This window comes from Aedes aegypti, chromosome 3 (genome assembly GCF_002204515.2).
Source record: "Aedes aegypti strain LVP_AGWG chromosome 3, AaegL5.0 Primary Assembly, whole genome shotgun sequence".
NCBI lineage: Eukaryota > Metazoa > Arthropoda > Insecta > Diptera > Culicidae > Aedes > Aedes aegypti.
In genome coordinates this window covers 381,440,329-381,464,646 of record NC_035109.1, presented here as the reverse complement: position 1 = coordinate 381,464,646, position 24,318 = coordinate 381,440,329, and the positions used below count along the sequence as shown (strand labels likewise).

General features: G+C 40.6%; 2 long non-coding RNA genes across 2 annotated transcripts; one reads left to right on the top strand and one right to left on the bottom strand.

Moving 5' to 3' along the window:
• The first annotated feature begins 3,253 nt into the window (after positions 1–3,253).
• Positions 3,254–4,015, top strand: LOC5569733. Its single transcript, XR_002502422.1, has 2 exons — positions 3,254–3,622; positions 3,746–4,015. It is a non-coding gene; the product is annotated as an uncharacterized LOC5569733 (long non-coding RNA).
• LOC110679355 lies at positions 4,010–4,904 on the bottom strand. Its single transcript, XR_002502421.1, has 2 exons — positions 4,290–4,904; positions 4,010–4,212 (listed from the first exon to the last, which is right to left on the bottom strand). It is a non-coding gene; the product is annotated as an uncharacterized LOC110679355 (long non-coding RNA).
• Positions 4,905–24,318: the final 19,414 nt, after the last annotated feature.

Below are 24,318 nucleotides of genomic sequence, written 5' to 3'. Positions count from 1 at the left end.
AATAAGTCAGTGAGAGGTGCCGTGATTTCGCTGTAGTTTGCGATAAACCTACGGTAATAATTGATCATACCGAGGAATCGACGAAGCTGTCTTACCGAATTAGGAACCTGATATCCAAGAATCGCTTGCACGCGATCTGGATTAGGCCGTAACCCGTCTTGGGACAGAATGTACCCAAGATACGGCAATTCTTGGCAGCAAAATTTGGATTTCGTGATATTAATGCACAAATTGGCTTCCCTCAATCGCTTCGCTAGGTCTCTCAGCTTTTCAATGTGCTCTTCAAATGTTTGGCTTACAATCACAATATCGTCCAAATAAACGAATATTGCAGGTTCAAGGGCACCATGACTCAGTACACGATCCATCAATTTGCTCAGAGTAGCAGGACTGTTTACTAATCCAAACGGAAGTCGAGTGAATTGAAATAGTCCTCTACCTGGAATTGAGAAAGCTGTGTACTTCCTCGAGTCTGGGCTTAAAGGAATTTGTAAAAAGGCTTGGGACAAGTCAATGGTGGTAAGATATCTTACTGTACCTAACTGACTTAAAATCCTGTTCTGGTGCGGTAATGGGTAGGCGTCCCTTTTGGTTCGCTCGTTTAGTTTTCTTGCATCCAAGCAGAGTCTAACTTCTTCGGAATCTCTTTTCTTGACTGGGACTGAAACCAATCTGAATTGGATTCTTCCACTGTCCCGTCTCTAATCATGTTATCTAGAGCTGTATGAATTTTTCTTTGAATTTCGGGACTCCATGGGTAGAGATTCTTCCTGACTGGATCGGCTGCTTTAAATTCCTCTTTCATCTCTATTGTATGCTCTATCAAGCTAGTTTTTCCGAAATTCCCTGGCTCTGCTACTAAAAACTCCTTCTTTATATTTTCTAACTGTTCTTTTTGCTGTTCTGTCAGATCATCCTCTATTTCTGCCTCATTTCTAACTCCATCGTCAAGGATTTCGATGGAATGATTTTGTATTGTGGGTTTTATGCCAAACTTTTACCAGAAATCGTATCCTAGTACACACCTACGGTTAAGTTTCGGAGCGACGATCACAGTTAAAATTTTTGTTATTCCGTTAAACGTTATTGGAATGTCTGTACATCCGAGGACTTCCATATCGTTACCCGCTGCTGTCTTTAAAGTGACAGTAGAAGGTACGAGTTTCAAGTTTAGTTTTTTAATTATTTTCTTGGCTCCGATGCCTAAAACTGTCCGTGCAGCACCACTGTCCAAAAGACCAATAAGTTCAATCCCCATTAAACTGATTCTCGTAAAGGGTCTAGCGTCCCCACTAAGCTTGACGAGCAAACTAGCAATCTCTTCCTGCTTATTGGTTTGACCATTGACTCTCGAGTAACCTAATTCTTGGAGAAAGACTGTTGGATCTTTAGACACTATAGCCTGAGGACTTTCGGAGTTACCAAGACTGCTCTGCCCCATTGAGCAGCCTTTTTAAGGTTTTTTGACTGACAGAATGGGCAAAACTATGTGGAGAAGCCTAAGAATCCACATTTCTCACAGAAATCATGTTTTTCTTCAGGACAGTCTCGGAAACTGTGTCCTTCTTCAATTCAAGCATACACCACGCTTAACAGGAATGTACGCCTTAACAATCCTTTGTAAAGCGCTAGACTCACTAGTAGAAGGTTTCGGTTCGGGTTGTCTCTTATTTTCCGTTTGATTATTTCCCTGACTTGTAGACAAAGTGATAGTAGACAAAGTACTGAAAAGTACTGTTTTAGTAGTACTGAAAATTACCGTTTTTAATTTTAGCACTGAAAAGCACTGTTTTTGCGCCCTGATAGTCGGTCACTAATGATATTGGATTGCGATCCATTATCCAACAGAGCTCGAGTTGGATGCGCTTGCCCATTACAATCGAGAACCATCAGTACCGTTTTGTCTCAAATTCCGAACAGACTCATATTCCGAACACTCGGTGTTTGTATTGCGATTTGGTTGAAATGTTTCGCTGAAATATGTCATCGAATTGCCAGGAAATGGGAGCCATTTGGAATTCAATTTTAATATCTTGTAATCTATTTTATATTTGGGAGTAATTATGATTCTCCAGTTCGAGGTCAGTAGAACTAGCTCAGATAACCTCATGTCCGCCTAAATTAGCTTCCTGGACCAGTATGTAATGATTACTTGGACTGTGGAAAACCCAAGTTAATCATTTGTTCCATATTCGATCTCTTCAGGTGATTTATAGTCACTTGAGGTACCCTTGAACAAACGTTTAGTTTTGTCGTCATAAGAAAAAATATGTGCTTCTTCTCTTCTAGATATTTGAGAAGATCTTTAAGAGTTTCCGGCAAAACGCGACAGTTCTTTGCGATTTGGAAGGAAACTTTGATTGCCCTAATGGAGGGTAAGATCTCCTGTCTCAATCACCCAAATTCGGAACAACTGACAACTCACTTGAATCAAAGAGCCTGCTTCGATTTGCTGTTCGAAAAATTTGTCTAAAGCATCGAACTCATTGCTTATGTCGGTGATATTATCAACATTATTCATTTCACCCTTGTTAGAAAGCGAAGAAACGTCCATTATTCCATTTTTGCCACGTTTAGTGATAGGTTTGAATCTCACTTTTTTGGAAGGAAGTTGTGAATTCGGAGATTCACCCTTCCTTTTGTTTGTGGCTCGTGGACCTTTCAAGAGAATTTTTTTTACAAGAAGGTGTTCAAAAAGGCTTACCACCACTTGCTTTAGTTAACGGGTCCAACGAGAATTCGATGGCTCTATTTCAAACAAGAATCGTAAAGGGTTCAATAGGTAGAAACAAAACTAGCAGTGAGAAGTACTGGTTAATTGCTTTAGGTAGTTTTAAAAACTTCCGATAGCAGAAAGTCATACTTTTGAACTAAAGCGTACCATTTTCAGGGATTTTAAATTAACTCACCTGAGTTATGCTCACTGCTCAAGTATTGGCATAGAAAAAAAAACAAACAATTTTCAATGGTGGTGGAGTGGCTCAATCATACATCAGGTTCACTGGAAATTTCGATCATCCAGATCCGCTTTCACTTCACTGAGTGACCTCAAAACGTGGTGGGATTATATCCCACTATGAGTGGCACGTGCCATCAATTGATACGATTCGTTGCAAATGAAAATGCAAATGAATTGGTGTTTCTCGAATGAAGACTGCTGCAAGTCTGCTGGAAATTTGACCTTAATTTGTATCGTCCCACTTGTAGAATATCAATTCTAGTGATTGGAAAATGTGTTTTTGAATTTCTTCCTTTACTTGGCGTTACCTTCCTGCATTTAAATTCCGCAAGTGATATATGAGCAGATAAACCGGGTCACTACCTCATAAATCATCTATCCTGCCATAGTACTCATCTCCGAAGCAAATCGCTTTCAGTGGCACTTTAAATAACAAACTTTTCCTATCACTGCAGCTCACCGAATTCAAAACTGGAATCCAGCCGGTGTGCATTCCAGACCGAATCGAATTCGATTCGAGGAGTTGAGCTATCTACCGATCGAACAAAGTGCCTCAAGTGAAACTTATGATTGGAAGCTTTTCTGGAAGACTTATGCGTCCGCTCCAATTCAATTCCATGGAAACGGAAGCTAGTCAGCAGCTACCAAGGTATCTATAAGGAGGTAATGTAATGTGCCAAATTGCTGAATCCGCCATATTGCAAAAGCATTGGACACTTGGCCACTTTGTTTTCATTGAATAAGCCAGCATGCCATGAAATCACACCAACTTTTTTCTCTCTCCAGTTTGTCTTGTTTAGTGCGCGTACCAGGTTATCGACATGGATGGAGACACCATCTGCTATGATGACAGAGGCCTCGATTGGCTTGTCAGATGGATCGGGCCCAGGACATCTTGGCTACATCATGAGACGACCTTGAAAAACAACCCTAAAATCGTGCCTCAGGCTTTCTAGTACCATATCGTTATCTCATTAGATTCCGACCCCTTATAGTTTTGGATGAAAAAAAAAACACAAACACTTCATTTTTTTATTAAACTCCTTTTCACTTCCATTTTTTATTCATTTTCAACGACATCCATCACTGACATAATCTTTTTCTACACTAAAAAACACATTTCCTGCGTCGTTCGTCCAGCTCTTCTAATGGCTCTTCACCCGTTTATTTTTTTTTCTTTCACCTACGAAGCAATAGATGCTGTTCGTTCAGGGTCCATTGATGGTGATTCCAGGAAGCCGATAATAAAAGCCCTACAATGGATAATATAGCAAAAGCAAGAGTATGTAACACAAATCATTTGCAATAAAGTGAATGTTAATCTCAATACCTGAATGGCGTATTTCCCCCGGATAACGAACATCCGTGTACGGAATCTTCCAGAGTACTTTAAACAATGTATTAGAACCTGTTCAGCAATGACTGCTCTCAATAGGTGTTCATTCGCGGCAAATTAGTATCCCCAATCCAACAACCACACTACGGTGTTTGGTGTTCGCAGCCATTTTCCCTTAATCGGCACAAAACGATGGCATCTGGAATAAAAACGTCTTTTCAAGAAACAAAAAAAAATCATCCCACTTACCTCATACGCAATAATTTTCAAAAACATAAAAATCTCTATGCATACGTTGGAAACTCTTGGAGGGCAAAATACACAAACATATCGACCAGCCCACTGACTCGCCAACTGTCACTTTTTACCCCCTCTCGGTTAACCACTCCCCGCTTCCAGTGACTGCTTAGATTGCTGTACCTGTACTTTTAATTACCTTGGCAGCTACCATTTCTAGATGGCACTCTTGTTTGAGAAGGCGGGGGTGATATTGAAACTGGATAATAACTAATCACAGAATTTAAAAATTTCTTTGGCATAATTTGATCACAGATAAACATACGTCTTACCAACCAAGATCAACCTACCGAGGTGGCATATACAGCTAATCTGAAATCATCATCTTCTTCTTCTTGGCATTACGTCCTCACTGGGACCGAGCCTGCTTCTCAGCTTAGTGTTCGTATGAGCACTTCCACAGTTATTAACTGAGAGCTTTCTTTGCCAAAGTTGCCATTTTCTCACTCGTATATCGTGTGACAGGTACGATGATACTCTATGTCCAGGGAAGTCAAGGAAATTTCCATTACGAAAAGATCCTGGACTGACCGGGATTCGAACCCAGACACCTCCAGCATGGCTTTGCTTTGTAGCCGCGGACTCTAACCAGTAACCGCTCGGCTAAGGAAGGCCCAATCTGAAATCATATTAAAACGAATTTAGTACTATACCATTTAATTCCACTAGAATTTGTATCCTTTGACAGATACGCGTATTTTGACCTCAACTGTAAGGCCGTCTTCAGTGTCATGTACTAGACTTGACTTCAAGTCACCATCTAAATCAATTCGTGCTGCATGGTGTAGAAGTCTGTTGTGTGATTGGCGGTTCCTTATTAAATGAGAAGATAGGTATATTGAAAACTGGTGTCAGTGTCAACTCAATTTTATTGCAATTTAGGTTAGAATAACATTCGATTCACGGCAGTACAGGTCTTGTGAACTAAACGATAGATTTCGAAGACAATTTTTCTGTGTGTTACATCCGTTTGTCTCCAGTAATAGTACTCTCCCACATGAACTGCCCTAATGCACCCGTTTTTAGTAATAAATTAAGGCTGCTATCTCATTTCTCGCACAACCTTGAGGTGCGGGGTCGTAAATAAGAGAATTTTCTCGGAAAGGGTGACAAAAATCCCTTACTTTATGAGATCCAACGATAACGTAAAATGAAATGCTATAATGAGAAATACTCATCCATTTTCCTGTCCACTGATTAACTCGAATCGAGTCATACTATCGCACATCACTAGCTGAAAAATTGAGACCGAACTTTTCCGCACTTCTTTCTCGACAGGGTAATATATATTCCCAAACAAAATGTCTGTTCTCTGCGATGAAAATTCCATAAGCGAATCAAAAGGGACAGTAGATTTCGAGTGAAAGTTAAACAAATCAAACAGAAAAACTTTTCTCCGTCCTCTCAGGCCCACTTCTATCATAGCAGTTGGAGCAGTGGTATTCAATCTTATTGAAGCTGCGACCCCCTTTAAACTTTTACAAACTTCCCGCGGATCCATGATAATAAAAGTTGATGAAATGAAAATTTTCAAAAACGAATGACTTTCCCGTACTACAGTCAAATCTCCATAACTCGATATTGAAGGGAGTATTGAGTTTGGATGGTGTTCGCATATGCGAGAAGCGACACCTATGAGTCAGCGCAGATCATCGATATCCAGCGGTCATTCCCTCGTTCAACGATTACCGATTCGACGACAGAGAGACAGCTTGCGTTTTTTGACGTTTTCTGATTTCCGCTTGTTCCTTCTTCCGTCAACTGACAAGTATAAAAGGGACCTCCATAGCGTATGTAATTCTCTTTTTCTGTGTCATCGATCGAACCGACAGGTGGAGTCCAAATCAGTTTCGACGAGTGGATTGTAACTCCTAAATTTGGACATCTAGTGCTCAAGTTATTGAATTATTATTTGAATTAGTGTGAATTACCCAATTATGAACTGTAAATAGTAGAATTAAGTAATAAAGTTGAATTAGAGTAGTGCGAGTAGATAACAATAAATTAGTGAATTAGTTAACCTAAACGGAAATTTCTTAATTGTGTGAGAAGAACTTACCTGAAGAACTTACCTGTGTGGGAAGGTGAAAAAGCCGTTAAATTTCGTGTCACAACCACTGAGCATTCGACATTGGTCCTTCGAGCCGGATTGCGTGAACTCCGCTAGTCCGCCAGCCCGGAATCTACGCCGAACCCGCCAGATATTCGCCGCCACGTGCTGAAGAGGTTAGCAGTCTGGAACAATCTGCAATACAAGGCATTCGAATTGCCTTGAGAAGGTAATTATCTTTCCAACACCTCCTATCCCTACTCGTTTGAGCTGCGCGGTCTTCCGCCTTCCAGATCCTTTCATTTCCTGGTCATCTTCGTCATCTCCCCACGATGTCAACGGAGCGACGCATCAAAGGCCTTAAGACGCGCCTAAAGAGCTTGTTGACTTCATTCAACCTCATCAAATCATTCGTGGAAGAATACCAGGAAGACCGGGATGCTCACCAAGTCTCGGTTCGTCTGGAGCACCTAGTAGCCCTCTGGAAGGACGTGAACACCACTCAAGTCGAACTCGAAACGCTGGATGAAGAGAGCCTGGACCAATATCTGAAGGTCCGCACAGACTTTGAGTCCAGCTTTTTCCACGTAAAGGGTTTCCTACTTTCCGTTAATAAATCTGCTGTCCCAGACTCACCGTCTGCTTCTCGAACTACCGCTCAAGTCCCTCCAACATCGTCAGTACGACTACCCGACGTTAAGCTGCCCGTATTCTCCGGCCATCTTGATGGATGGCTAAACTTCCATGATTTGTTCGTCTCGCTCGTCCACTCGTCGCATGAACTTTCGAGCATCCAAAAATTCTATTATTTGCGGTCTTCCCTTTCCGGAGATGCCCTCAAGCTGATCCAAACCATTGCTATCAGTGCCAACAATAGGGCGATATTCAAAACTTAAAAGGCAATAGATGGCTCTTTTTCAATGGTAGTAAAAACGAAATCCTGAAGCAAAGAAAGCACCACGGAAGATGAACTAAACACAAAAAGTGAATGCATTACTTTACACTTGATTTCTAATCACTATTTTTTTGATCCAGTTTCCTAATTGCAAGTAATTTACGATTTTCATTATTTTTCATACGTTTTGACAGTTCTCCGACTACCATTCTTCCATGCGCTTGTGTTGGAAGTTTGAGAAATTTGAGAATCCAGCGTAGCGCGATCAGTGGGTGACATACAAACAACAGTGTCGTCGCTCGGCGGCCGGTAAGAGAAACTGAATGTTCGAAAGGTTGTTGTCTGTAATTTTTGCTGCTGGCGCCAATTGTTAGCGTTTAAGAACAAAATAAACAGTCATTACCCTATTACCAGGTGGCGTGGAACTTACTGGTAGATCACTACCAAAACCCTACTATTTTGAAGCAGTCTTACGTAGACTCGCTTTTCGAGTTCCCTTCGCTTAAAAGGGAATCTGCGTCGGAGTTACACTCTCTAGTTGAAAAATTCGAAGCGAATGTCCGAGTCCTTAAACAGCTAGGAGAGAAGACCGAGTTCTGGGGTATACTCCTGATCAAAATGCTGAGCAGCAGGCTTGACCCGACAACCAGACGTGATTGGGAGGAGTATGCAACATCGAAGGACAACGTTAGCTTCAACGACCTAACAACGTTCATCCAGCGCAGAGTCAACGTTCTGCAAACAATCAACAAGTCAACCGAAGTTTTGTCCCAAGGTGCCCCAAAGAAGTCAGTTTCTCGTTCAGTCGCCAGCCATGGGGCCAGTCAGCCCAACTATCGCAAGTGTCTCGTCTGCTCCGACCATCATCCCTTGTACCAGTGCGTTGTCTTTTCAAAAATGACCCTTGAAGACAAAGAGAAGGATGTTCGACGTCACCAATTATGCCGCAACTGTCTCCGGAAAGGTCATCAAGCTCGTGAATGCCCCTCGTCAAGCACCTGTCGTAAATGCAGAAGTCGCCACCATACTCAACTCTGTCCCGGGGAAACCCATCCAGCTTCTGCGAACTCCAGAACTGTGGAATCTGCCCCACCGAAACCTACTTCTGCCCCAATCGTAGAAGATCCAACAAGAAACTCCGCTTCTGCCATCTCCGAACCCGTAAGCTGCGCTTCTTCCGGCCAGAAACGGAAAAGTGTTCTACTGGCCACAGCCGTGGTCACACTGATCGATGACAATGGAACCGAACACTTTGCTAGGGCGCTCCTAGACTCCGGCAGCGAATGCTGCTTCATGGTTGAATCGCTAGCTCAACAAATAAAGGCTAAACGCACCAAGATTCAGGTTCCGATCACTGGTATCGGACAGTCCTCAACCTACGCTCGTCACAAGCTGCAATCCACCATCCGCTCTCGAGTCAGCGGATATTCTACGGCCGTTGAATTCTTGGTGCTTCCAAAAGTCACTGTTAACCTACCATCAACATCGATAGACGTCTCATCCTGGGAAATTCCCGACGGAATCCAGCTTGCTGATCCGTCATTTTACGATACAAGACCTGTCCAACTTGTATTGGGAGCAGAAATCTTTTTCGACCTCTTCAAGGTTTCTGGTCGAATTCAACTCGGAGAGTCTCTGCCAAACCTAGTCAATTCCGTTCTAGGTTGGGTCGTATCTGGGGTTACGTCGAACTGTCAATCGAGAACATCCGTCACTGCTAACGTAGCCACAACCGCTGATCTCCATCGTCTAATGGAGAAGTTCTGGTCCATCGAAGAAGGCAACGACAAAAATCACTACTCCGTCGAAGAAGCTGCTTGTGAGGCTCACTTCCGTCGCACGGTTTCTCGCTCGCCAGAAGGCCGCTACATTGTACGACTTCCCTTGAAACAAGATGCTCTAATGAACCTCGGTGACAATCGCCGTTCTGCGCTTCGCCGTTTCCACCTCGTTGAAAATCGCCTGTCACGCAACCCAGAGCTAGGTACCCAATATCGAGAATTCATGCGAGAATATGAAGAATTGGGGCACATGCAGCAAGTACACAACTACGAAAATCCCCCGTCTCGTTGCTATCATCTGCCGCATCACGCAGTCATCCGTGAAGACAGCACGACCACCAAAGTGCGTGTGGTCTTCGACGCATCCTGTCGTACTCCCGAAGGATCATCCCTAAACGACGCCCTAATGGTCGGACCGATTGTTCAAGAAGACCTTCGGTCCATAATCATGCGATCCAGAACTCACCCCATAATGCTGATCGCCGATATCAAGCAAATGTTCCGTCAGATCCGATTTGACGAACAAGATGCACCACTGCAGCGAATCGTTTGGCGACCATCGTCGGAAGCGCCAATGAGTACCTACGAATTAAATACCGTCACCTATGGAACAGCAAGTGCACCTTTTCTGGCTACAAGGGTACTACGCCAACTCTCCGAAGACGAGCAAGACCGATTCCCGGAAGCCGCTGAAGTACTACGAATGGACTTCTACGTGGACGATTTGTTCTCTGGAGGAAACACCGTAGAGGAAACCATCGCACTCCGAAGGCAACTGGATTCCTTACTCTCTGCTGGGGGTTTCGAACTACGAAAGTGGGCTTCTAACGTCGATGCTGTCTTAGAAGACGTACCCTTGGACAATAAAGCTCTCAAAACTTCAGTGGACTTAGATCGAGATCAATGCATCAAAAGTCTTGGTCTTCACTGGGAACCAGCAACCGATCATCTTCGCTACAAAATTGGCCTACCACCGATCAACGACACCCCACTAACAAAACGCATTGCTCTCTCCCAAATTGCTCGCCTATTTGACCCACTTGGTCTAGTAGGACCCGTCATAACATCGGCCAAACTATTTATGCAAGCCCTGTGGACACTAAAATCCAACGAAGGGCACACATGGGGTTGGGATCAAGAGCTTCCTTCATCCTACAAGGAACGTTGGCTAGCCTACACCTCTGAGCTACCACTTTTGAACGATTTACGTATCGAACGTTGCATCCTCTGTTCAAATTCTATTTCAATCCAACTCCACTTTTTCTCCGATGCATCGGAAAATGCATATGGGGCCTGTTGCTATATAAGGTCATGCAATAGCGTTGGGGAAACTAAAACTGCTCTGCTGACTGCAAAGTCAAAAATCGCCCCCCTGAAGCAACAAAGCATCCCACGACTCGAGCTCTGTGGAGCTCTACTCGCAGCTGAACTGTATGAAAAGGTAGCAGCTTCCCTGAAAATCACTACCGAAACTTATTTCTGGGTAGACTCAACCATAGTCATTTGTTGGCTCAGCTCTACACCATCAGCATGGACCACCTTCGTGGCAAACCGCGTTTCCAAAATACAATTATCTACCCAAAATTGCCGTTGGAACCATGTTTCGGGACACCAAAACCCAGCTGACCATATTTCTCGAGGACTGCCTGCAGAAAATCTCCTCAACAACGATCTCTGGTGGAAGGGTCAACCATGGTTGTCACTTGACAAGGAATTTTGGCCTCTCCAGCAACCTATGAACGACTCCGAGTACAACAGCATCCCAGAAGCACGAAAACCACCCACAACAGCAATAACGGCTACCGCAGAACCATCATTCATGTTTGTCAGCAAATACTCCAGCTACAACAAAATGTTGCGAATTACTGCCTACTGTCGCCGTTTCATTCTACACTGTCAGCGCAATTCACGGCCAAGCACAACAATCATTACCAGCGAAGAAATGACAGGAGCAGAAATGACACTAATCCGCCTAGTTCAACAACAAACATTCGCCGCTGAATGGAAACAGCTGCAGCAATCTATGCCAGTCTCGTCTAAATCACGCATACGTTGGTTTCATCCTTTCCTTTCATCCGATCAACTGATTCGCATTGGTGGAAGGCTAAAGCAAACACAACAACCCTTCGAGACTAAGCACCAAATTCTTCTGCCATCCACCCACTCAATCTCCACACTCCTCATTCGCTCTCTACATGAAACCCATTTACATGCCGCACCTCAATTGCTGCTCAACATTCTTCGTCTGAAGTATTGGATTACCGGAGCCAGAAGTTTGGCTAGAAAGATCACCCAACACTGTGTAGTCTGCGTAAGAGCCCGACCCAAACTCGTCCAGCAGTTTATGGCCGAACTCCCAGTCGAAAGAGTAACAGCGACTCGTCCATTCACAATAACTGGGATCGATTATTGGGGTCCCATTTCCCTCAAACCAATCCATCGTCGAGCAGCACCCGGTAAGGCTTATGTAGCAGTTTTCGTTTGCTTCACAACGAAAGCTGTACATCTCGAGTTGGTTGGAGACCTGAGCACTGCCAAATTCATTCAGGCTCTACGACGTTTCGTCGCTCGCCGAGGGTTGTGCGCGGAAATTTTCAGCGACAATGGCAGAAACTTCATTGGTGCTGCAAACGAACTTCGACAAATGATCCAAAGTAATCAGCATCAGCAAGCAATCATCGAAGAATGTGCGTCAAATGGCATACGTTGGCGCTTTAATCCTCCTAAGGCCTCTCATTTTGGAGGACTATGGGAAGCCGCAATCCAATCTGCCCAAAAACACTTTGTTCGAGCTCTGGGGACTCAAACATTGTGCATAGAAGTTATGCAGACACTTCTCACCCAGATCGAATGTTGCCTGAACTCCAGGCCGATCGTTCCGCTAAGTGACGACCCTTCCGACTTCGAGCCTCTCAGTCCAGGACACTTCTTGACAGGTTCGTCCTTGAAGGCTGTTCCTGACGTAAATGTCACCACTAGTCCAATGAATCGACTGAGCAATTATCAGCAAATCCAGAAGCTACTTCAACATATTTGGCAGAGGTGGCACACCGAGTACTTATGTACGCTTCAGTCTCGAACCAAATGGATCAACCATCCCGTAAATATCCAACGGGGCCAGCTCGTCGTATTGAAGGAGGAGAACGCACCACCGCTGCATTGGCCTACAGCACGGGTAGTGGATTTGCATCCAGGAACCGATGGCATCACTCGTGTCGTCACAATAAAAACATCAACAGGAGAATACAAGCGACCGGTTTCGAAAATCTGCATTCTTCCAGTTGCAGCATCCGATGAAAACAACCAGTAAGCCGGTCCACAGAATATCATCAGCCTTGGCATCTCTTCAATGTTTCCAGCAAAGAACACCTAAAAATAAAGAAATACAAGGTCCTTTTAACCAAAAGGACAAGGTAAGAACCTGTCCTATTAGTTATGCCGCCCTTGAACCCGCTACCGGGTCTTATGTTTTGATTCCAGTTTTCGCAATTCATTCGTCGAGCAATATCAATTGACGTTTTCACCATAATATCAAGATAATCAACCATCGAGCAGAGAATAACATCATCACGTTGAACATCGACGCAACTGTCAGAATCCGATCCTCGAAGGGGCCAGGATGTTCGCATATGCGAGAAGCGACACCTATGAGTCAGCGCAGATCATCGATATCCAGCGGTCATTCCCTCGTTCAACGATTACCGATTCGACGACAGAGAGACAGCTTGCGTTTTTTGACGTTTTCTGATTTCCGCTTGTTCCTTCTTCCGTCAACTGACAAGTATAAAAGGGACCTCCATAGCGTATGTAATTCTCTTTTTGCAATATCTCATCGTAATAGGCTATTTTTCATCACGCCAATCTGTCATGAAACGGCCTACTTTCCTACACTGAAGTATGCAGTGCGGGAATAGTCATTACCTAACTGAAACCAGTGCTGTAATGGTTCATTACGCAACGCTTTCTCATTACGCTACTGTTTTGAGTTGCGTAATGACTCATTACCCAACTATTTTCAGAAATTGCAAAATGATGGTGCAAGCATCCAGATGTTATTTCTGATACCCTCCAGTGGTGTTCTACGAAATTGCAAAAAATGTTGTACGTAACTCGTTGCAGAACTCGATTTTTTCAGCACTCGTCGTAGTTATCCAACTCGGCAAGCCTCGTTGGACAAATGTACGACTCGTGCTGTAAACATCGTCATTCTGCAACTTGTTACGTAAACTACTATTTTCTGTGTCATCGATCGAACCGACAGGTGGAGTCCAAATCAGTTTCGACGAGTGGATTGTAACTCCTAAATTTGGACATCTAGTGCTCAAGTTATTGAATTATTATTTGAATTAGTGTGAATTACCCAATTATGAACTGTAAATAGTAGAATTAAGTAATAAAGTTGAATTAGAGTAGTGCGAGTAGATAACAATAAATTAGTGAATTAGTTAACCTAAACGGAAATTTCTTAATTGTGTGAGAAGAACTTACCTGTGTGGGAAGGTGAAAAAGCCGTTAAATTTCGTGTCACAACCACTGAGCATTCGACAGATGGTATCACGTTACAGAACACAAAACCAGGGCAACTACAATCCATGGGACCATCGAGCTAGCCATGAAAACCATCTTTTACTATGGTTCTCTAACTCGATATCGAGATACTGAATATCGAGTAAGGGAGAGTTGACTGTATAAGAATTACGTATCAAAATATGAAAAAAATGAATTGACTGAAATACTTACATTTTTTTTACCGGACGTCCATGAACGTTCTCCTCAGAAATCGAATAAGATTTTTGGGCAAACTCCGTCATTGAAAAAAGTAAAAAGATCATCATCAATAAACCTGTATAAAACTTTGTAAGCAACGTGTCAGTCCTAGGATAGAATTAATTCAAATTATATTCAGATACATGCAAAATCACATCTGGAGCCTTTTATCACTCAAGATAATTATTATGGAAATCTGGAGAAGTCTATCAAGAATCTTGAAAAAAAAACTACTTATTATTATTCTAAGAGGAGTTTCCAAAAAGAATATTGTCAAAATATAATATAAATTTTAGATATAATATAGATCTTGAAAGATTAGATTCTTGAGAAGAACCTGTTAAATTTCTCTCTTGAAGTTCTCCGAGGATCTTAACAGAGCTTAGCCATGAATCTTCTCAGTAATCTAGTCAGAATCAGATCTGGTTCATAATCACGTGGAATTTTCCGTGGGCGATGAAGAAATCCACGAGGTCCGCGGTCCAACGTTTGGGAAACCCAGAGCTGGAGGGGAACAAGCAGAAAGTCCTGATGGCTGATAGGCAATATAAGATTGATGATGGCCAATCGAAAGACGAGCTGGGGAAGAAATAATAGGAAACCAGTGGGAAGGGAGTTGACCCAACAACAACGTCTCGAGATCTGACTTTGGATCGAGAGTTTCATGCCAATAATGGGAGAAAAAGAAGCCCTCCTGACTGACAAAACTTTTCAAGCTGAATAAGAATGGGATGTTGTAGGAAGTTGTTTTTCTTTTCTTCTGTGAAAGTTCGAGATGTATGCGGGAAGCGTAAACGGTTTGATTGACCCTTTGTTCCGGACTTATAACCTTTCCTGGTTGCGGAAGAACAGGGCGGAAAGGTTAGGGATAGTTTATTGTGCAAATGTGCTTTGTTATAGTTGGATAGGTTCCGGCTGTTGATTTGGCGAAGTTAGTAAATTTTTGAGTTTTTGCATTGGTACACACTGAAGGTTCATGCAACAGTTGTAACTGAAATGGAATCGTAGTTTCGATAATAAATTTTATAGTGCAATAGAGGTGCCACATCAACCTTGTTATTTCATGTCAATTATTTTTTAACAGTTTGTCATATAATTCAAAAGACTGGTTCAGTATAGAAGCTTACCTCTATGTTTCGCGTTTTCCTGGAAAGAATCTTTAGTATAGTGGTTCAAATTTGAATACAGTGTGTAAAGTTCATCTCCCATATCTTACTTACAATTCCTATGATGGAAAGTTCTGTCAAATTTTCAGCCGTTTTTTTGGGAGAATTCAAATATGGTCGAAAAACTTCTTCTTCTTGGCATTACGTCCTCACTGAAACAGAGCCTGCTTCTCAGCTTAGTGTTCAATGAGCACTTCCACAGTTATTAACTGAGAGCTTTCTTTGCCAAGGTTGCCATTTTCGCATTCGTATGTCATGTGACAGGTACAATGATACTCTTTGCCCAGGGAAGTCAAGGAAATTTTCATTACGAAAAGATCCTGAACCGATCGGGAATCGAACCCAAACACCTACAGCATGGCTTTGCTTTGTAGCCGCGGACTCTAATCACTTGGCTTAAGAAGGCCCCGTTTCTAATGATTATGAAACATAATTTTTGTAACAATTTTCCCCAAACCTTGCACCAAATCATCGCAACAGAAAAAAAATCCATGAATAAAACACCATCGTTTGCTTCCCTTAACGATTGTCAAATGAATGCAGAGCGCGGCTAAAAATTCCAATTCAACTTCGTTCAAATATTTAAGCTTCTCTTTAGCCGCACATTTCCTCCGCTCCCCAGCCTCCTTTGATTCAACAAGGAATTATCCTCGAAGACGTCGCCTACGCCGCCTAAAGTAAATCTACGACAATGGCGAAAGCGAAAGCAGCGATTCGTTGAAAATTCCCATCTGAATCATCTGAAGCAACGATACTGATAACGACATCGTTTTCCATTAGTTAGCGCAACTTCATTACTGTAGCATCGTGTTCGAAAGACACTACTCGGAGAATCCTACAGTTGTTTGATTTAGACAAAAATCCACTCATTCCTCGCTTTGCGTCTCTAGGTTTTGTATATTTTGTCATCTAAGATGATCATCATCTCCGAGCAATGTACATTTCACACACGCTCAAAAAAGAGTTCTGGAAAACGTGAACTGTCAAAAATACACCATGAACTACCACCAACATTCACATAAACATGATCTAGTTCACGGTGTATTTTTGCTTGTTGACTAGTTCACGTCTGCTGTTCACGGATACGAGAACGGATTTTTTTCTGTGCATCCTTCTTTCCAGGGTCCCACTGCACAATGAAATGCAATTAAAAGAAAACATATTTCAAAAATTTTAGACATAATGGTATAGTTTGTTCCACGAAGTTAAAAATTAGAAACTTTTAAGCTCTCTTAGCAAAACAAGTTTTTTTCCTAGCTTTTAAATTGACTGTTTAACCTTAACTTTGTAGAAAAAAGAGATATAAATCTGAAATTTTCTGACTTTTCCCAACTTTTGAAAACGAACATTTTCGTGCTAAAAGAAGCTTTCAGCGACCTCTAGGAGCGGTGCTACAAAAAAAGTGACACATTATGCATTAAGGGTCAAAAATGACCCATGGCTTTAAAACGCTCTCAAAAATCCATTTCTTAACCGATTTTCGTTCTTTTAGCTTTATATGAAAGATATGGAACTCAAGCATGGAACCCTGGAAATTGTTTGTCAGTATGGCCATTCTGAGCACAAGGGCACAAGGGAACCTGGAACCTGTTTCAGAAAGAACTGGCGTATATCATATTCAGCAGTTCATACACATGTATATAACGACGGTTCGAATTTCATGGTTTTTCATTCCGATTTACAAGAGCACCAAGAGGACCAACATTTAGATTTGGCCGCTATTTCGGAGTATTCCGGAACCGGTTCCGCTAGGGTGTGATATGGACATTTTCAGACCATCATATAGTACCATCATGCAACGGCTCAAAATACATGATTTTTCATCCAGATGTAAATGGACACCATGCCATATACCTGGCGTTACGCACCTAGTGGAACAGAGCCTGCTTCTCAGCATATATTAACGGAGAGGTTTGCCATCTTACTATTTTTGCCCATGTATATCGCTTGGCAAGCACGATGATATTATATGCCTGGGAAGTCGAAAAAATTTCCAACCCGGAAAGATCCTCGTCCGGTGGGATTCGAACCCATGCCCCTTAGTTTGGTCTAGCTGAGAAGCTGCGTGTTAACCACTGGGCTTCTCAAACATAAAAATATTATATTAGAATATCATTTCTGTTACGGCCAAATTAGAAAAAAAAGATTATACAGTCAACTCAGCATAACTGGCTTTTGAACGGACCAGAGAACAAGGGAGGTATACAGTAAAAGCTAGAGTAACCTGACCAGTGGATTACAACAGAGTTGAAACAGATTTTGCTATTCCGTTTGCGCGTTTTTTTGCTAAAAAAAGTATGTTTTAATTTGTAATGATTAGTAGTTGAAATAATAAAAATTATAACACAATTTACTCTAAACTAAACTAAACTGAAACAAAATATGTTATAATTCAAACAAAAGTGTAACGCATTATGTTTCGAAATACAACTCATTTTGTTATTTTCATTACTGAATTATAGCAACATGTGTTATAAGCCATTGCTAGTAACAAATTTGAAGCGGCTTTTGTTAATATGGTTCTGTTTCAATTATGTTTAAATTTCTTCCATGAATTCAAAGTACTTCTAGCAAAAATGAAACAAAATTTGATATTTGTAATAAATCTTGATATAATCGTGCTACAATATTGTTGTAATCCACTGGTCGGCAGTAGATAAAATAACAAAAAAATCAATACAATTTCCTCTATGCTGAACAAAATTGAAACAAAATATAATATAATTTAAACAAAAATGTAACTTATTATGTTTCAAATCAAACAAAAATATAACTCAGTTTGTCATTATTCATAACTTAATTATAACAAAATTTGTTATGTTTTTAACATGAATAAAAGCGCACATGTATAAGTAACTTCTCTTAGACTTCCCTCAGATTTTTTATCACGATTTGTTTTATAATTATGTTATGAATTTAAACAAATTTTAATTAGCCTTTGTTATTATAACTGATTTTGTTTAAGGACATTGTTACAACTCAACGTGCATGAACAAAAATTAAATAAAATTTTATATTTGTAACAAATATTGATATAATTGTGATACAATTTTGTTGCAATCCACTGATTGCATTCTGTGCACGTGCTGCAGCCTTATTTGCAGGAGCCATAAGATCCAAGATAATCTCTACTGTGATCCTTACAGCGGTTTTTCCATGGGTTCCACAAGCGGTTACCCTGAGATTTCTTCAAGAAACAAATTTTGTTCGCTACCAGACCGTTTCCGATAGAACTCCAGAAATACCAGCAATTCCATTAGGAATATTGCCAGAAGTTCTTCCAGTGATTTTTCCAAGGATTATTCCAGGAATTTCTGCAGGGATATTTATACAGGGATTTCGCCAAGACTTACTGCGGGAATGTCTCCAATGATTCCTCCAGTAAAATTTTAACTAGAATTTCTCGAACGATTTCTCAGGGAACTTTTTCAGATATTCCTTCTGGGCCACTCAGGCTTCTCAGACACCCGTCTAGAATCACATAACAAGATTATGACATATTGTAACAAAAGCTGTTAGATTAACAGAAGTTCATATAACTTTGTCAAGATGGCTTTCTTCTTAACTTGTCACATGTTTTTGTATCAGATTAATTACATTACATTTGTTACATTTCTTACATTTCATGTGTAAGTTGGTTGTAAATAACATCTAAAGTTATGGACAATAACAAAATTTGCAATAATGTTGTTTTGTTGTGACAGGTCGGTAACACGTTTTGTAATCATATTGGTATAATTTTAATATGATTTGTTATATTCTATATTTATTTGGCGTTAAATTTGTTATTCCAACTACTAACGGTATATGTTTTATAACAACTGGTCTTATAATAAAATCATATAAGAGCAAAACTGTTATAATCTTGTTTCTTCTATCTGGTCGGGGACCCTTCTTAGCATTCCTCCAGGAATATTTCTACAAGGATTTATGCAGGGATGTCTTTAAGGCTTCCTCCAAGTTACAATACAACGATTTCTTGAAGCATTACTCCAGATATTTCTCCATTTGTTTCTCCAGAATGTTCTCGGGTAGTCTTCTCGAGATTCTTCTACGAATTATTCCTGAGACTTCCTCCGGGATCGCTCCCGAAATTCTCCTGGAGAAATTCATCTAGGGATTCTACAATAAATAACTTCTTGGATTCCTTTAGGGATTCCTCAAAAGTTTACTTTAGGAATTCCCTCAAGTATGCATCCAGGAAATCGCTACATGAATTCTTCTAAGGATTTTTTCAGGTAATCTTCCAGGAATTCCCCTTCAAATTTCTTTAGAGACTCGTTCTGGGCCTCCAAAAACTCCTCCGGGCAATTCTTCGAGAATCCTCTATAAATTTCTACATACACAGTTAAAAATAATGAAGATTACACGTCATGTAAACTTCATTTATGCGATGTAAACATGACGTCATGTAAATTTCAGTTTGAAATCATGTAAAAATGTGTTATATGTCATGTAATCACTCAGAATCCTGCTAGATTACATGACATATAATTGAAGTTTACATGACATATCATGTAAATATCCATGATATTCCACGCTCCAATTATGTGCATTATATGTCTCAGAAATTTACACGTTTCGTTCGAACTGTGTAGATTTATCCATAAATTCCTCCAGAGATTTTATCAAAACGAATAATAATTCATCCTGAATTTCATCTGCGATTTTTTTAAAGATTCCTCTAGGAACTCCTTTTCTCAAGAAGATGTTTGAAAGAAAATAGATGAGGTCCTGAAAAGATTCCTAGAGTAATCCCTGGAGAAACCTTAAAAAACACCTTCACGTAAATGCTTCCGGTGGACCTTTTATCCTTTGAAAGAAGCACCACACCAGACCACGGACTAGCATGCAACGCCCAATTTCACAATCGAAACACTTTCCTGACGAAAAGTTTTCCTAACTGAAGCGGGAATCGAACCCACACTCCTTGGTCTATGCGGATAAATGCGTTGTAAATCTAGAAAAAAATAGAGTAATCCCTTGAAGAATCCCCGGTGGAATTCCTGGAAAAATGTCTGAAGTAATGCTTGCAATAGCCAATCGAGGGATTCTTAGAAGAATTCTCTAGAGGAATTTTTGAAAAAATCCCTGGAACATAAAATATGCTTTGTGGCTCCGCTGTTTATTTTTTTACCGGTTTTTTTTTATAAAAAAGACTGCGTAGACGAAAAGCATATTTCATTAAAATGTGCAGTTGATTGTCTACCAGCCCATCCTTGGACAATTTCTAGAGGAAATCATTAAGATTTTTTTTAAAGCGATCCTTCGTGATATTCCTGATGAAAAAGTCGAAAAAATCCCTGCAGGAATCGCTGTAGAGGTTTTACTAGAAAAATCCATGATTCCAAAAAAATCAATGTAAAGCATTTACTGGAGGAATATTTGTAGAGATTTTCGTAAAATAATCCCTGAAGTAGTTCTTAGCAGGGCCCAGATAGCCGTAGCGGTAAACGCGCAGCTATTCAGCAAGACCAAGCTGAGGGTCGTGGGTTCGAATCCCACCGGTCATTGGCATAGTAAGCTCTCAGTTAATAACTGTGGAAGTGCTCATAAGAACACAAAGCTGAGATGCAGGCTCTGTCCCAGTGGGGACGTAACGCCAGAAAGAAGAAGTCTTAAAGGAATCCCTGTTGGTGGTTCAGAACGAGTCCCAGTCAGTCTGGAGAAATTATTTAAATAATTCATGTCGCGATTTTCCTTGTGGTAACTCTGGGAGAATTCCTCCAAGAAATTCTTGAGGAATTTGTAAGTTGGGAAACACCTGTAAAAATTCCTGGTAGAATCTCTGGAGTAATTTCGGGAGGAATCCAAGAAGAAATTTTCGGAATAATTCCTGGAAGCATCTTGAGAGGACTACTTGGAGATATCATTGTATGATTCCGTGGAGGAATCATCAGAAAAAAATCTGAAGAAACCACTAGATAAATATCTTGAGTAGTCATTGAAACAAAATGTCCTAGTGTAACTCTTAGAGAAATTCCTGGGGTAAACCTTGAAGATATGAACATGAATATACTCTAACAATCCCTTCATAAAAAAAAGTGTTGCCTTGATGATTCTCTGCAAGAATTCTTGATTTTCTAGAGGAATCTCTGAAAGAATACCAGAAAAAATCGCTTTAAAATTATCTGGAGAAATTCCGCAGCTTTCCTGAAAGAATTTCTGGAACAGATCTTGGAGGATTTCTGGGAGAAACTCCTGGAAGAATCCCAGTAAAAAATTTACTTTAGTAATCACTAGAGACATTCTTGCAGAAACTCCTTGCGAAATCTCTAAAGGAATCCTTGTAAATGTCTTGGCTGTCTTGGTAGTGTTAATCGAACAACACGCCAAGCCGTTCCAATAGGGGACGTTAGCCAAAAAGAAGGACGTTTCAAGTAATACTGTTCTCTATGGTATTCCCCCTTCAACGTCTAATCCAATTTCTCTCGCCGTTCCCTTACGGTACCTATCCATCTAGTATTCATTGCTTTCTTCTTCATGCTCCCTCTTACTTCAAGTAAAATAGACCGATATGCCGGTAACCAAATTAAATACCTGTAAATATTGTTTGCAGGAATCCTAGGTCGAATTGCTAATCGAATTCCTGGAGAAACTCCAGGAGGAATTGCTAAGATATTCAGCCTATCAAGAACCCTATCAAAATGGTCTAAAATGTATCATGGAAAACAATATTTCTTCCTGGAGCAATCTCTGGCAAAAGCCCTAGTCACGAAATTGCTGTAAGAATTACGGTAGAGATTATTCGTGAAAGAATTTTCGAAATAATTCCTGGAGAATTCTCTGGAAGAACCTCTGGAGATATTTACAGAGTGATTCTTGAAGGAATATCTGAAGGTTTTCCTAAAAATATGTCTGGTGCCCTATTTGAGCAGGTCTCAAAATTGCGATTGATGTCAAAAGTTATATAGTTATAAGGTAGAATTATGTCGAATGATTTCGATTCCTTATATTACTTTTTTTTACTAATTTGGTAATAACGGAAATAAAATTCAAGTATGATAACTTTATGTTTAAGAAACCCATATAGCCTCAGCGGTAAACGCGCAGCTTTTCAGTAAGATAAAACTAATGGGCATGGGTTCGTTTCCCACCGGTCGAGGATCCTTTCGGGTTGGAAATTTTTTCGACTTCCCAGGTATACAATATCATCATGCCTTGGCATATATACATAGGCAAAAATAGTCAGATGGCAAACCTCTCCGTTAATAAATGCTGAGAAGCAGGCTCTGTGCCACTAGGTGCGTAACGCTAGGTATATGGCATGGTGTCCATTTACATCTGGATGAAAAATCATGTATTTTGAGCCGTCGCATGATGGTACTATATGATGGTCTGAAAATGTCCATATCACACCCTAGCGGAACCGGTTCCGGAATACTCCGAAATACCGGCCAAATCTAAATGTTGGTCCTCTTGGTGCTCTTGTAAATCGGAATGAAAAACCATGAAATTCGAACCGTCGTTATATACATGTGTATGAACTGCTGAATATGATATACGCCAGTTCTTTCTGAAACAGGTTCCAGGTTCCCTTGTGCCCTTGTGCTCAGAATGGCCATACTGACAAACAATTTCCAGGGTTCCATGCTTGAGTTCCATATCTTTCATATAAAGCTAAAAGAACGAAAATCGGTTAAGAAATGGATTTTTGAGAGCGTTTTAAAGCCATGGGTCATTTTTGAACCTTAATGCATAATGTGTAACTTTTTCTTAATGCATTAGAAAGGTTATGGGCATTTTTTGCTAACTAATGCAGGGTAATTATTTACGGTTTAAGGCGAAATAGGCCGTCATTGAAATTTGTACACGTCGTTGATGATTGTTTCTAATTCATCTCATGATTTCGAATCAAAGAAAATCAGTTGGTTTTGCACTGACTCAGCTGAAAAAGTATCAGCATACTATGCTAGCGCATACAGTGATACATTTTCAAGTCAATATAAACTATCAAGAGTGAGTTTTATCACTTTGAATTGCAAGCTGAAAAGTCATCATTGTTGCCAAAACGAATGACGGGCTACTTAGCCTTAATTGCTGTAAATCTATCTGATCAGTACTCATCTCATTTCAAAACTGCTAAATAAACTTCAATGTACGTCCAAAGCATCCTTAGATTTTCGAATATGCAATATTGCTAATCATACACGTTACAGCAAACTAATGAGGTTACTACCATAGCTTTCATTTGTGGAACTTTCCGATCCATCGAGTATGTTAAGTACCCATCGACGAATGACTACTCGAGAACCCATATATTTATGCAGAAAACAATCTCGCGGAGCTGTTCACACTCCAAAGTTCACTAACGGTCAAAGTGCCGTGCAATATTGGCTGTGGAAAACCTGCTGCATCCAACATTATTTCCACTTGCAGCAGTTTTGATGAAACCGAACTGGGCACTATCGCTATAACATGGCGCGGCGCACACACCGAATGACACTCGTGAAACCACCAAAAATCCACTTTCGACTGCAATAACCGATGGTCATCCCGAGCAGAATGTAATTCGAAAATCTTATCAAAATTTGTTTTTCATAACAAATTGATAAAAGTTTTCGATAATCATTTTTTGATCACAATCTTACTTTAAAATTGGATATCATTTTGCTATTAGTCATTCAAACTTAAATTTTATTAAATAATATCATCAACATATAGACTACAGTTTGTTGAATAAAGTTGTGTCAACATATTTATTCATTTTTAGTTATAACAGTTTTTTTCTTTATTAGTCAGGCCTCAGCCACAGGCTGGTTCACCTCTTATCATAACAGTTTTAAAATGGATTGCCTCAAACGAACTTTTGCCCCACCAGTAGGGCAAGAGTTCAAATCTAGTGTGGGGCCAAAGTTCGTTGGCCGAAATAAAAAATATTGATACTCTTATGTCAGGCATAGTTTATACTAGTCATAAACTTATGATAACCAAAAAATACACACTATATTTTTAACAAAAATATTGCCCATAACAGGGATATTTGTAATACACATAAAAATAGAAGGTTTTCGCAAAACTCAGTGAAAACGTGAAATGTTGGTGACTTTTGTCGCACGGTCAGGAG